Source organism: Somniosus microcephalus, chromosome 4 (assembly GCF_052327205.1).
Source record: "Somniosus microcephalus isolate GS21.2 chromosome 4, FLI_Smic_1.0, whole genome shotgun sequence".
NCBI classification, from domain to species: Eukaryota; Metazoa; Chordata; class Chondrichthyes; order Squaliformes; family Somniosidae; genus Somniosus; species Somniosus microcephalus.
This window is the reverse complement of record NC_140990.1, coordinates 30,285,584-30,300,351: the sequence shown is the minus strand read 5'-3', so window position 1 is coordinate 30,300,351 and position 14,768 is coordinate 30,285,584. Positions and strand designations below refer to the sequence as shown.

At 51.1% G+C, this 14,768-nt stretch overlaps 2 pseudogenes; one reads left to right on the top strand and one right to left on the bottom strand.

Annotated features, from left to right (window-relative positions):
- Positions 1-14,768, top strand: part of LOC147118524 (uncharacterized) — a 110,635-nt pseudogene that overhangs the window by 94,201 nt on the left and 1,666 nt on the right.
- On the bottom strand, positions 927-1,780 carry LOC147118525 (uncharacterized; annotated as a pseudogene).

Below are 14,768 nucleotides of genomic sequence, written 5' to 3'. Positions count from 1 at the left end.
TCTGTTTCTCTCTCCACAGACACTGCCTGACCTGCTGAGGATTTCCAGCATTTTCTCTCTTTATTTCAGATTTCCAGCATCCGCAGTATTTTGCTTTTGTAATTGGATGGATCTTTCAGAGCCGCACAGGCACGATGGGCCAAATGGCCTCCTTCTGTGCTGTATCATTCTAGGATTCTGTGTAGTGTCGGTTAATGCAATTTAAGAAGCATCAATGGGTTTGTGTCAGAATTTAACTGAGTATCGAGCCAACATGTCCAGGTTATGTAAACTGGGCCTGTTCACACTGGAAAGAGAAGGTCGAGAGGTGATAGGATTGCTGTTTTTAGGATTCTAAAGGGACTGGATAATGTAGAGCATGACAAGTTATTTCACCCTGTCCAGAACAGTAGAACCAGAGGACACGGCCTGCGCTTGAATGGGGTAAATTCAAATCCAATCAGTGGAAACAATATTTCAGTGAGTGAGTGGTCAATCTATGGGGCAGGCTCCCTAAGGAGATGGTAAAAGCAGTTAGTGTTGATTCATTCAAATGTAAATTGGACCGATTTCATTCATAGAATAAGATTTTGGGACACAGTGTGTGAGTAATTTGAGACATGGCGTGTGGTCAGTGTAGAATGCTCGGGAGGAAGAGGTGACTTTGGTCCGATGGCTCCTAAAGCTCTCCACCACTGGAGTTTTCCTCACCTCATGTCTGGGTCTGTTGTAGACTCATTGATAGAGATTGATCGCTGTGATTCGTCAACAACTCCATTATCGTTGTATCATGGGACTCCCAGGATGGTAGAAGGCCAATTAGATCAGAACCAAAATAATCCAGTGTAAGAAAGGAGAAACGGCCCAAAAGTGGAACAGTCAGTAACAAGACATCAATCAGTCTCCTCTTATCATTGAGAAATCACAGACTTGACACAAAGTGTGTTTGAAACAAAGCTGATTTATTTGACATTTATACAGAATATTAATCTCCAGCCCAGTTAAAGGGTTATAAACATCAGCAGAAACAAACCCCAACTGACAGAATGAACATGGTTCAGTCCTGGATGTGATTAACAGCAGCAATAACAGCGGAATCCAACCTCTGCAGTTGGTCATGAACTCGCTGGTGTCTCAGTAAGGAGGATGACTGAGTGAATCCCTTCCCACACACGGAGCAGGTGAACTGTCCCTCTCCAGTGTGAACTCGCTGGTGTGTCAGCAGGTAGGATGAATCAGTAAATCATTTCCCACATACAGAGCAGGTGAACGGCCTCTCCCCAGTGTGAGTGCGTCGGTGTATCAATAAATCCTTTTTACTTTTAAAGCACTTCTCACAGTCAGAACAATTAAAAGGTTTGTTATCAGAGTGAACAAGTTGATGTGTCAGAAGGTGGGATGACTGAGTGAATCCCTTCCCAAACATAGAGCAGGTGACCGGCCTCTCCCCAGTGTGAACTCGTTGGTGTGTCAACAGATCCTTTGTGCTTTTAAAGCTCTTCTCACAGTCAGAACATTTAAAAGGTCTCTTATCAGTGTGAACTCACTGGTGTGTCAAGAGGGTTGATAAAGCAGTAAATCCGTTCCCACATTCAATGCAAGTGAACGGTTGCTCTCCAGTATGAACTCTCTGCTGTGTATAGAGGCTGGATGACTGAGTGAATCCCTTCCCACACACGGTGCAGGTAAACGGCCTCTCCCCAGTGTGAGTGCGTCGATGAGTTTCCAGCTCAGATGGGTAATTGAATCCCTTCCCACAGTCCCCACATTTCCACGGTTTCTCCATGGCGCGGGTGCCCTTGTGTCTCTCCAGGTCGGACGATCAGTTGAAGCCTCGTCCACACACACGACACGTGTACAGTTTCTCCCCATTGTGAATGGGGTGATATTTTTCAGGCTGTGTAACTGGTTAAAGCTCTTCACAGTCAGTGCACTGGAACACACTCACTCGGGTGTGTGTGTCTCGGTGCTTTTCCAGCCACACTGATGTTTGAAATCTTTCCCCACAGACAGAACAGCCAAACATTTCTCCTTCCACATTCAAAGACTGATGATATTCAGGTCCTGATGAATGGACTGACTCTGTCAGATCTTGATGTGATGTTTGGTTTGAGTTTGCGGAGTGTAAATGCTGCCCTTCTCACAGCCTGTAAAAGGAGATTACAAAAGTCATCACTGCGAGTCCAGGATAGAAATTGACAAGATTCTCTCCTCCTGGTTCCTGGCCAAGGGGGCCGTGCATGCGCCCTGCTGCCCCGAGCCTCTCAAGATGGCGGCCGTTACCCCGGGCCTGTCACCGGGAGAAAGCCCTGCAGCTGCCGCCCCGCTTGGGGCAAATGCCCAGCCCAGAGGCTCTTGTTCGAGGCCTGAGGCCCACCCCGGGTGTTTATAAAGTCTCCCTGACGGTTGTATTGCTCTCCTGCACTCCGCCGACTCCTCCCCGCTCCAGAATGTTCTCTCCACCTTTCACCGCCATCACCCAACTGGCGGCACTGCACACGCGTGGAACCCACCCCACACCGAGCTCTCCCCGCGCCTGCGCACACCAGGCCCTGCAGCATTGATAGGGCCTATTCTCGCATGCAGTGTGTTCTGGGTAACAACCATCGCCATTTTAGGTCAACAACAAGGTGGCAGAAAAGTGAGTGGAATAGCTGAAGACAGAGATAACTTTGGAGAAGGGAAGAGACGGAGGATGAGCGGTGTGGCACAGAGCTCGAGAATCTGCTAAACAGATTGGTAAGGGGAATTTGGTGAGAATGGGAATTGGATGCTGAGGGGGAAGGAGGTGCTCAGTAATTTAAACCAGGAGCAACAGTAAATAATAAATAATCGCACCGGAGGACACAGAAAAAAGTGATGTTATAATCAACACACAGCAGAGCAAATTAACATAAGTATATCGGTAAGAATATCGATATCCCTTTGTGTGTTTAGTCTCTTTAGTGTTTAGTGTTAAGCTTGACTTAGTAAGGATTTATTAGTGCAAGTAAATGTAAGTCAAAGGAAAACGAGGTAATTGATTAACTTCTAACTGCTTTTAAAGATGCTCATAACTGATAAATAGCGAAGTAATTAATCACAGTTCAAGAAATAATCTACAGATAACAAAAAATGAATTCATTCATTCATTAATAAAGACCAGGCAGTGTGTGGGGATTGTAGTATGTGGGAGTTTGTGAACAACGAGACTGTCCCAGACTGCCACATCTGCAGCAAATGTCTCTGCCTCATGACATTCCAGCTCCGAGTCAGTGAGTTGGAGTCCGAGCTAGAGACAATCCGACATATAAGGGAGGAGCAGGAATTACTGGATAATTTACTCGAGTACAGTCACACACCAGAAGAAAGCACAGGTGCAGGAAGGGGAGAGTGTGACTGTCAGTCAGCTGGGTAAGGGGAATGTAGGAGAAGTAGTGAAGGAAGTCCAGCAGACACTGCTCCTGTCCAACAGGTACAAAGTACTCAATACCTGTGAGGATCAGGAGAAAGACTGGGAGGGACAGCTAGAATGCTGCCCAAGGCACCATGGAACAGAAGGCTGTCCAAGGGGTGGAGGAGCAGATTGGAAACATTGTCGTATAGGGGATTTTATAATTAGAAGGATAGATAGTAGTCTTTACAGTCAGGATCGAGAGTCCTGAAGGGTGTGTTGCCTTTCTGTTGTCAGGGTAAGGGACATCTCAAAATGGCTGGAAAATAATCTGGACATCAAATCCAGGGACCACTTACATTGTGACACCAAATCCAGGGACCACTTACACTGAGACGATAAATGGAAATCAGAGAGCCTCAGTATGGGGAATGGTCATGGTGGTGAAACCTGCTTTAATGAGGGCGAAAGGCGGGTAATGGATGAAGATATGATGGTGGAATCAGATGGTGACAGGTTATTTTCAGAAGCCCTTTTCAGACAGGCTGATGATTGGATGTAACCAGCCCAACACCTGGATCTGCCTGTTCTTGTCCCCAAATCCCAAAGTCTAATGTCCCTGATGTATTTTTCTGTGAGAACTGTAGAGATGTGAAAGAAGGGAAAAAATCAGGCTCCAGCCAGAAAGAATGTTCCTTGAATGAACAATTCATGAGGCTGTTTCGTGACTCGACTGTGTGAGGTTAAAAATCATGAAATGAAAAAAGATGCGTCCAGTGACACCTGTGTTGTTAATAATGGTTTTTAACCTGAAGCACTAACTCCTAAGCCTAACCTCCAATTGACTACCCCAACCACTAGCCCCAATCATAACCAATAACCCCTAGCCCCAACAAATAACCCCAACCCTAACCAATAACCACGAGCCCCAACCACTAACCCCAATCCTAACCAATAACCACTAGCCCCAACCACTAACCCCAATCCTAACCAATAACCACGAGCCCCAACCACTAACCCCAATCCTAACCAATAACCATGAGCCCCAACCACTAACCCCAATCCTAACCAATAACCACCAGCCCCAACCACTAACCCCAATCCTAACCAATAACCACTGGCCCCAACCACTAACCCCAATCCTAACCAATAGCCACTAACCCCAATCCTAACCAATAACCACGAGCCCCAACCACTAACCCCAATCCTAACCAATAACCATGAGTCCCAACCACTAACCCCAATCCTAACCAATAACCACTAGCACCAACCACTAACCCCAATCCTGACCAATAACCACTAATTGATATACCCATCAATTCATCCAATGAAAAGCGACGAGTTAAGAAAGTAACTATAGGTTTTTATTGGCTAAATAACAGAGCCCACCCTCGTGGGTGATCGGATACAACAAGGAGGAATGCCAGCCAGTCGACTACCTTTATACCTGGGCAGGTAGGTGGAGTCATGCTGGTGTCTGCGTGGTCGGCGAAGGCTCGTGGGGTTCCGGCATGCCGTCTACCTGGTCTGGAATTGGGGGGGTGGTGGGGGGGGTGAAGGTGGTGTCTCCGGAGTGCCCGAGGGTGCGAGGTCTCGTAAGGAAACTGTGTCCTCCCGCCCGTCTGGGTATGCCACATAGGCGTACTGGGGGTTGGCGTGCAGGAGGTCCACCCTCTCGACCAGGGGGTCCATTTTATGGGCCCTCACGTGCTTTCGCAGCAAGACGGGCCCCGGAGAGGTCAGCCAGGTTGGTAGCGTGGTTCCCGTAGTCGACTTCCTGGGGAAAGCAAACATTCGTTCATGGGGGGTGGCGTTGATGGCAGTGCAAAGTAGTGACCGGGTGGAATGCAGCGCTGCCGGGAGGACTTCCTGCCAGCGGGAGGTTGGGAGGCCCTTAGACTTTAAGGCTAAGAGGACGGCCTTCCATACCGTCACGTTTTCTCTTTCTACCTGGCCGTTCCCTCGGGGGTTGTCGCTGGTGGTCCTGCTTGCAGCAATACCTCTCGCTAGTAGGAACTGACGGAGTTCCTCGCTCATAAAGGAGGAGCCCCGGTCACTATGTATATAGTTTGGGAACCCGAACAAGGCGAAGAGGTCGTTCAGGCATTTAATGACCATGGTACTGGTCATGTCTGGGCAGGGGAAGGCAAAGGGGAAACGGGAGTACTCATCAACAATGTTGAGGAAGTACACATTACGGTCAGAGGACGGGAGGGGCCCCTTAAAGTCGATGCTCAGGTGCTCGAAGGGGCGGGTGGCCTTGATCAGGCTTGCTCTGTCCGGCCTAAAGAAGTGCGGTTTGCACTCGGCACAGGTCTGGCAGTTCCTGGTCATGGTCCTGACCTCCTCGATGGAGTAGGGCAGGTTGCGGGCCTTAATGAAGTGGTAAAGTCTGGTGACCCCGGGGTGGCAGAGGTCGTTGTGGAGGGTCTGAAGTCTATCACTTTGCGTGCTGGTGCATGTAATTCATGACAGAGCATCGGGGGGTTCGTTCAGCTTACCTGGCCGGTACAAGATATCATAATCGTAGGTGGAGAGCTCGATTCTCCACCTCAAGATCTTGTCGTTCTTGATTTTGCCCCTCAGCTTGTTATTAAACATAAAAGCGACCGAACGTTGGTCGGTGAGGAGGGTAAATCGTTTGCCTGCCAGGTAGTGCCTCCAGCGTCGTACCGCCTCCACAATCGCCTGGGCCTCCTTCTCGGCCGACGAGTGTCGGATCTCAGGGCCCTGTAGGGTCCTTGAGAAGAAGGCCACCGGTCTCCCCTCCTGGTTAAGGGTAGCGGCGAGGGCGAAGTCGGATGCATCGCTCTCGACTTGGAAGGGGATGGACTCATCCACTGCGTGCATAGTGGCCTTGGCAATGTCTCCCTTAATGAGGGAGAAGGCTGCGCACGCTTCCTCCATAAGGGGGAAGGATGTGGACTTCATGAGGGGTCTGGCTTTGTCCGCATAATTGGGCACCCATTGGGCATAGTAGGCGAAGAGCCCCAGGGTTCTCTTCAGTGCCTTTGGACAGTGGGGGAGGGGTAGCTCCATGAGGGGCCGTACGGAGGAATCTCTCCAGATTAACATCGTGGTCCTGCCGGTCGCGGCCGCAGATGGTGACGTTATCTAGATAGGGGAACGTGGCGTGCAGCCCGTTCTGGTCAACCATCCGGTCCATCTCCCTTTGGAAGACCGAAACCCCGTTGGTGACGCCGAAGGTAACCCTAAGGAAGTGGTAGAGGCAGCCGTTCGCCTTGAAGGCTGTATACTGGCGGTCCTCAGGGCGGATAGGGAGTTGGTGATAGGCCGACTTAAGGTCAATGGTGGAGAATACCCGGTACTGCGCAATCTGATTGACCATATCAGATATGCGGGGAAGGGGGTATGCGTCCAGCTGGGTGTACCTGTTTATGGTCTGGCTGTAGTCGATGACCAGGCGGTTTTTATTGCCGGTCTTAACGACCACGACCTGGGCACGCCAGGGGCTGGTGCTCCCCTCGATGATGCCCTCCTTCAGGAGACGCTGCACCTCAGAGCTAATGAAAGCTCTGTCCCCGGCGCTGTACCGTCTGCTCTTGGTAGCGACGGGTTTGCAGTCGGGGGTGAGGTTAGCGAACAGGGAAGTGGCGGGACCTTGAGGGTGGATAGGCCGCAGGTGTTACGCGGTGGGCGGTTTAAAATCTGCTGGTTGTCGACTGTGAGTGGGGGAGGGGTCCGCCGTATGCTAGCGTGACGCTTTGGAGGTGGGATTGGAAGTCTAGGCCTAGTAGGACGGCAGCGCATAGCTGGGGCAGGACGAGGAGTTTAAAATTTTTATACTCCGTACCCTTAACCGACAGGGTCACAACACAGTAGCCGCTGATGTCTGTGGCGTGTGACCTTGATGCCATCGAGATCCGGTTGCGCGTTGGCAGGACAGGGAGGGAGTAGTGGCTCACCGTGTCTGGGTGGATGAAGCTCTCCGTGCTTCCGCTGTCGAACAGGCAGGTCGTGGCGTGGCCGTTTACTTTGATGTCCATCATCGACTTGGACAGGTGATGCGGGCGGGCCTGGTCCAGTGTGACGGAGGCTAGTGTATAGCTGAGCGAGTTGTTGTAGTCTGCGGTTGAGGCTGTAGTCGGGCCTAGAGGCACGGTGGCGGTCGGGCGTGGTGGGTAAAATGGCGTCTCCCACGAGGTTGGACAAAATGGCAGAGAAGATGGCTGCCCCCATAACTCACATGAGGCACTGCTGGTGTCGGTTGCCTGTATCAAAGATGGCCGCCCCCATGACTCACATGTGGGGATGCTGGCCTCTGTTGCCTTGAAGGAAGATGGCCGCCCCCACAGCTCGCATGAGGCACTGCTGGCCTCTGATGATCCACCTCTGCAGGCCTTAGCGAAGTGGCCTTTCTTCCTGCAGTTTGAGCAGGTAGAGTTCCTGGCTGGGCAGCACGACCTCGGGTGTTTCGCCTGGCCACAGAAGAAGCAGCCGGTGGCCCGATCGCGGGGGTCCGATGTCGGAGCCGGTACCGGGGGTGGCGGTCTCGATTGGGTCCAGGACGCCGACGCTGAGGTAGGTCCCAGGGGGGTTGCTGCGGGGGGTATCGCGGTCGGGGTTGGCCCCAAGTCCCAGGGTCGCGAGTTACAGTACCTTGAGTATGCCTCGAGGTCCTGATGGGCCACCTCTAGAGAGAGAGCGAGGGCTGCAGCTTTGTCCAGGTTGAGGTCCCTTGCTTCCAGTAGTCTTTGCCATGAGTAGTCGGACCGCAGGCCTTTCACGAAGGCATCGCGGACATTGTCTTCAGTATTTTCTGCCGCCGTTACCGCTTTAAAGTTACAGTCTCTGCCGAGTGCTTGTAGCACCCGTAAAAATTCCTCCACGGGCTCTCCTGGCTGTTGCGGGCGGGATCTGAGGAGGTGTCTGGCATACATGGAATTTACCGGGGTTTGGTACTGTCGTTTCAGCCGGTTGAAGGCGTCCTCGTATGTTTTAAGGTCCCGGATGAGTGCGAATACTTTAGGGCTCACTTGGGCATTCAGAACTCTTAGCATGGATTTCTGAGGCACGCCGGATTCTCCCAGGTAGGCTTCGAAGCAGCTCAGCCAGTGTTCGAAGTCGAGGGCTGAGTTTGCTGCCTGTGGGTTTAGATCCAGGTACGGTGGTCTGAGGGCTCGCAGCCAGGCCGGCTGCGGTGGCTGTTGTAGCTGCGCGTCTGGCTGGTCGCTTGGCTGGTCGTTTGACTGCTCAGTTGTCGACATTTTAAAATTTAGCCAATAAAATTGATATACCCATCAATTCATCCAATGAAAAGCGACGAGTTAAGAAAGTAACTATAGGTTTTTATTGGCTAAATAACAGAGCCCACCCTCGTGGGTGATCGGATACAACAAGGAGGAATGCCAGCCAGTCGACTACCTTTATACCTGGGCAGGTAGGTGGAGTCATGGGCGGAGTCAGCAGTGTTCAGCCCAGGTATAGCAGCATGACAAGAGGCGACCTCGTATAGTGATACAACAGTGTGAACAGTGATAACCATAGAGTAACGATATAACAGTGATAACTATAGTGTAACGATAGTGAACGATAAAAGTGGTTTACCACACTAACCCCAACCACTAACCCAATCCTAACCAATAACCACTAACCCCAATCCTAACCAATAACCACTAGCACCAACCACTAACCCCAATCCTAACCAATAACCACTAGCCCCAATCACTAACCCCAATCCTAACCAATAACCACCAGCCCCAACCACTAACCCAATCCTAACCAATAACCACTAACCCCAATCCTAACTAATAACCACTCGCCCCAACCACTAACCCCAATCCTAACCAATAACCACTGGCCCCAACCACTAACCCCAATCCTAACCAATAATCACGAACCCCAATCCTAACCAATAACGAAGAACCACAAACACTAACCCCTAAGCCTACAACCTAACCCCAGCCCCTAACAAAGGATCATTGACAGGGATCAATGGAGGAGCTAAAGACCTGATAAAGGAAGTATTTGAAACAATTATCTCGGTTAAAGAAATAGTGCAAGGTATGTTAGTAACAAGAAATTAAATCAACGAGACCATCAAGCTCAGAAATTAATATTACAAAGATCATAACCTTTCAAAGGTTGTCACATGCAGTACGTGTGGAGGAGTTTTACTATATCGAATCCACAAAGGGTTAAATGATACAGATAATAACAGATTTCAAATCTTAAGCAAGATAGTTCTATAAAGCTATGTTTCAAAGGAATTGCAGCTGAGTGTACTCGTTTGTGCAAACAAATAAACTGGAACTTAGCTTAAAACATTAATGGAAACTTAATAAGTTTAATTAACATTTCATTACCTGTGGTGATGATGCACTCCAGTCCCTGTGGTGTGCAGATGAGTGTAAGTGAGACACTACAGTTCTGTCTATGACACCCACAAGTCGTGTACTCAAACGGAACAAGCTTGGGGTTTAATGTGGTAGAAAGCGAACTAGATATGAACGGAAATAATCGAGAGTAACAAAAGGCCCAAAAATTAAACAGTCGGTAACAGAACATCAATTAGTTTTCTCTTATCATGGAGGCATCAAATATTTGACACACTGTGTGTTTGAAACAAAGCTGATTTATTCACTACTTGCTGAAGTGCCCGGCGGTGCCGAGGCTTTTTCGAGGGCATGTTGTTGTTGGAAGAGAGAGACAGAGAGCGACTGGGGGGGGAGGGAGGGGGAGGGGGGGAAGGGAGGGGGAGGGGGGGAAGGGAAGGCGGGGGGGAGGGGGGGAAGAAGGGGAGGGGGGAAGGGAGGGGGGAAGGGAGGGGAGGGGGGTGGGGGAAAAGGGAGGGCGGGGGGCAGGGGGGGAAGGTTGGGGGGGAAGGAGGGGGGGTGGGGGGGAAGGGAGGGGGGAAGGGAGGGATGGAGGGGGGGTGGGAGGGGAGGGGGGGAGGAAGGGGAGGGGTGGTGGGGGAGAGGGAGGGGAGGGAGGGCGTGGGGCCCCCCCGAGGGTCGCGGCTCCCCACCGAGGGTCACGCCCCCCCCGCCGAGGGTCGCGGCCCCCCCCGAGGGTCGCAGTCCCCCGAGGGTCGCGCCCCCCCCCCCCGAGGTGAAGACCGCCGATTGCGGCTGTGCGAGACGGCCGGCGGGCCCGGTTGCCAGGGTAACCCTTGACGCACAGCAAGCCCCACCCCCCGGCCGAGCCAGAGAGAGATGCCGCGTCTCAGCTCCTGCTGCGCGCGCACCCTTTAGTAAGGTAGCGGCGCAGGCCCGCCCCTCCAGCCTTCGAGTGGGGCCGGGAGGTGCCTAGCTCGGGTGTGGGTGCGGAGGAGAAGCCAAGGCTCGAGGCCTACCTGGAAAAATGGGGAAAGGTAGGAAAATTAATGATATTAGATAAGTTAATTCGTTTCTAAATCATTTTTTTTTAAAACAATATGTGTTTTAAAAGCAACGTTTTTATTAAAGACGCAGAAAGCGGGAAAAAGAAAGGAAAAGTTTGGAATCAAGATGGCAGCGACTCACCTCGGTTCAGAACGATAAGGCCCGCCCACACACGCACCGATTGGCCCGGCCGCACGCGGCAGCAAGCCGCCGTACGATTGGTCGACCTCGAGGTCACTCTGTCGCTAATGAGCAGATAATGAGATGCTAATGAGCGGAATGTTGAAGGTTTTTGGGATACCACGGGCATGATTTTAGCCCGGCCGAAACGTAAATACGCTTAAAATTGTCTCGGAAGCGTAAGCTTTCTTTGGAGGTAACGCGCGCGTAGGTACGCCCTGTAACTTTCGAGCGCATAGCCCGCCAGACGCACACGCGATGACAGACAGAATGACAGATCGACCGATTTATATATATAGATTTATGCAGAATATTAATCTTCAGCGCAGGTACAGGTGTTAAGATCAGAAGAAACAAATCATAACTGCTGGAATGAACATGGTTCAGTCCTCAATGCAATCACAGTAAATCATGTTTTGGTCACTAATACGATCTTTCCGGGGGCTTTTACCCAGCATTCCCGTGCTGGAGAATGTGCCGCACCCAGTCTACAGGAGCCCAGTGCGCAGGCGCAGTAGGAGACGTTATATTGAGCATGCGCAGCACGGTACTGGAGCAGGGCAGACGGAGAAGAGCAGAAGCCGGGAGCGCGCTTCCGCAGCGGTTAAGAATCGGCTGCGCAGGGAAGCAATGAACCGGTAGGTGGGTGGGGAGGCTTCATAAACAACTGTGATAGTCTGCAAGTCCCGAATAATAACCTGAAGATCCTGTGTTGGCAGCTGCGGGGCTTTCTTCCGCTAACAGGCCCAGGTTAACTGCCGCCATCTTTGTAAAGGAGTGCGGAAAGTTCAGTGCGACGCCATTTTGATTTGTAACCGAATGCATGCGTGGCCATCTTAGTACAGGAACTTCCCTCAGAGTGGGCGGGGCTTCGGTGTCTGCTTCCAACTGGGTCCCAGTTCCCGGGAGAGATAGTCAATGTCTCAGTTATTTTATTCTCACTCTCCACACACGGGATTTTTTTACCATCTCTCCTGAAGGCGCTGGTAAGTGCCAAGCTTCGAGTTTACATGCCATTGAATTGTAAGAGAAAAGCCCCAGAAGGTTGTGGGTTCAAAACCCACTCCAGAGACCCGAGCGCAAAAATCTAGGCTGACTTTCCAGTGCAGTGCTGAGGGAGTGCTGCACTGTCAGCGGTGCCGTTTTTCAGATGAGATGTTAAACCAAGTCTGTTCTCTCAGGTGGATGTAAAAGATCCCAGGGCACTATTTTGAAGAAGAGCAGGGGAGTTATCCCCGGTGTCCTGGCCAATATTTGTCCCCCAATCAACATCATTAAAAAAAAACAGATTACCGGGTCATTATCACATTGCTGATTGCGGGAGCTTGCTGTGTGCAAACTGGCTGCCCCCTGTCCTACACTGCAACAGTGACTACACTTCCAAAAGTACTTCATTGGCTGTAAAGTGCTTTGGACGTCCAGTGGTCGTGAAAGGCGCTATAGAAATGCAAGTCTTTTGTTCTATCAGAGCTGCTCCTGCTGTACGGTCCCGGGGCTGGACTCCCCCTCCCCCCCATGCCCTGGACTCCCCCTCGCCCCCCCCCCCCACACCTCTGTACAGTCCCGGGACTGGACTGCCCCCTTCTAACAGGACTAGGCAGACTAGATGCAGGAAGGAGGTTCCCGATGGCGGGGGAGTCCAGAACCAGGAGTCACAGTCTAAGAATAAGGGGTAAGCCATTTAGGACTGAGATGATGAGGAATTTCTTCACCCAGAGATTGGTGAACCTGTGGAATTCTGTACCATAGAAGGTAGTTGAGGCCAATTCATTAAATATATTCAAGAAGGAGTTAGATATATTTCTTAAGGCTAAAGGGATATGGGGAGAAAGCAGGGACAGGGTACTGAACTTGGATGATCAGCCATGATCTCATTAAATGGTGGAGCAGACTCAAGGGGCCAAATGGCCTACTCCTGCTCCTATCTTCTATGTTTCTATGTACGGTCACGGGACTGGAATCCCCCCCCCCCCCCCCCCCCCCCCCCCATACAGTCCCAGGGCTGGGCTGCCCCACCCCACCCCCCGTACAGTCCCGGGGCTGGAATCTTGGGACTGTAGACGGAGGAAGAAAAAAATTGAGGCCAAGAATGTGAGTTGGGAAATACAATTAGAGAAACATGATTCAATTTCTAAGCTAAACTATTTAAAATCGAATCAATCATTGTGATTAATATATTCCTTTTGTTTTGTGTGGGAAACAAGTGATGTCTGGTCTGTGCAGGAGTGTTTGTGCCCAGTTACACAGCGTGTCCCTGACTCTCCACTCCATCTGTGTTTCTTTCAGCTCACTGTATCATTTACACATCCAACTGACTGGATTAACCTCCCCCTACTAAACCCCATCACACAAATAGCAACATTTGGCGTTTAGTTCTGCTAAATCTTAATAAAACACTGGCTAGACCTCAGCTGGAGTATTGTGTTCAATTCTGGGCACCACACTTTAGGAAGAATGTCAAAGCCTTGGAGAGGGTGCAGAAGAGATTTACTGGAATGGTCCCAGGGATGACGGACTTCAGTTATGTGGAGAGACTGGAGAAGCTGGGGTTGTTCTCCTTGGAGCAGAAAAGGTTAAGAGGAGATTTGATAGAGGTGTTCAGAATCATAAACAGTTTTGATAGATTAAATAAGGAGAAAGTGTTTCCAGTGGCAGACGGGTTGGTAACCAGAGGAGGCAGAATTAAGATGATTGGTAAAAGAACCAGATGTGACAAGTGGAATCATTTTTTAATGTAGTGAGTTGTTGTGATCTGGAATTCACTGCCTGAAAGTGTGGTGGAGGCAGAGTCAATAGTAACTTTCAAAAGGGAATTGGATAAATACTTGAAGGGAAAACTATACAGAGCTGTGGGTAAAGGGCAGGGAGTGAGACTCATTGGACAGCTCCACCAAAGAACCGACACAGGCACCATGGGCCAAATGGCCTCCTCCTCTGATGTACCATTCGATGATTATGGCGGATGCTCTTACCCAGAGTGCCCCGCGTGGGTGAATACGGCCTATCTCCATCAGCAGGGGCGCAGGCGCGGGAAGGGCTGGTCCCCGGAGACCGCCTTCCTGCGCGGAGCATGCGCGGCGCGGCTCCAGGACACTGAGCGGAGACGAGCGTGGCCTCAGCAACACCGAGTGCGCGTCTCAGGCCCCGAATCAGAGCGGCCGGGCCCGGCACCAGGAAACCCAGGGTGCAGCGCCTCCCCAGACAGGAGAAACCACAACTGGATCGACACAGCAGAGCCGCCAATCCAGAGCCGGCTTGTATCAGGGCTGGCGCTGGATGCGGAAGTCGCTCCCTGGCCGCCTGTGTAGGTCTTTTTGTTGCTTCAGTTTGAGCTGGAGTGGAGATGGAGGAGAAGCTGCTGGGTTTAACCCCCAGTACTTCTGAGCCCAGGAGGACCCAACAATTTCCAATGTGAGACTGTCAGGGGAGGTGGATTCTGGGGGAGATTAGGTTGTTAAACAGACACTGTCCCTACAATTTATAAGAGTATTGTTTTAGGAACAAGTATTTCTGTAAAGGCATTTAATCCATTTTACATATTCAGATTTTTTATTCATTCTTGGGGTGTGGGCGTCACTGGTAAGGCCAGCATTTATTGCCCATCCCTAGTTGCCCCTTGAGAAGGCGATGGTGAGCCTTCATCATGAACCACTGCAGTCCGTGTGGTGAAGGTGCTCCCACAGTGCTGTCAGGATGGTGTGTGACTTGGAGGAGAACTGGGTGGTGATGGTGCTCCCCTACACCTGCTGCCTTTGTCCTTCTAGGTGCTGGAGGTCGCGGGTTTTGGAGGTTCTGTCAAAGTTCTGGTCGAGTTGCAGATGTATAAAGTTCCTTTCCTTCGACCCACTCCCACCTCTCTCTCACTCTCCTCCCATAGAGGCTAGAGTCGTGTG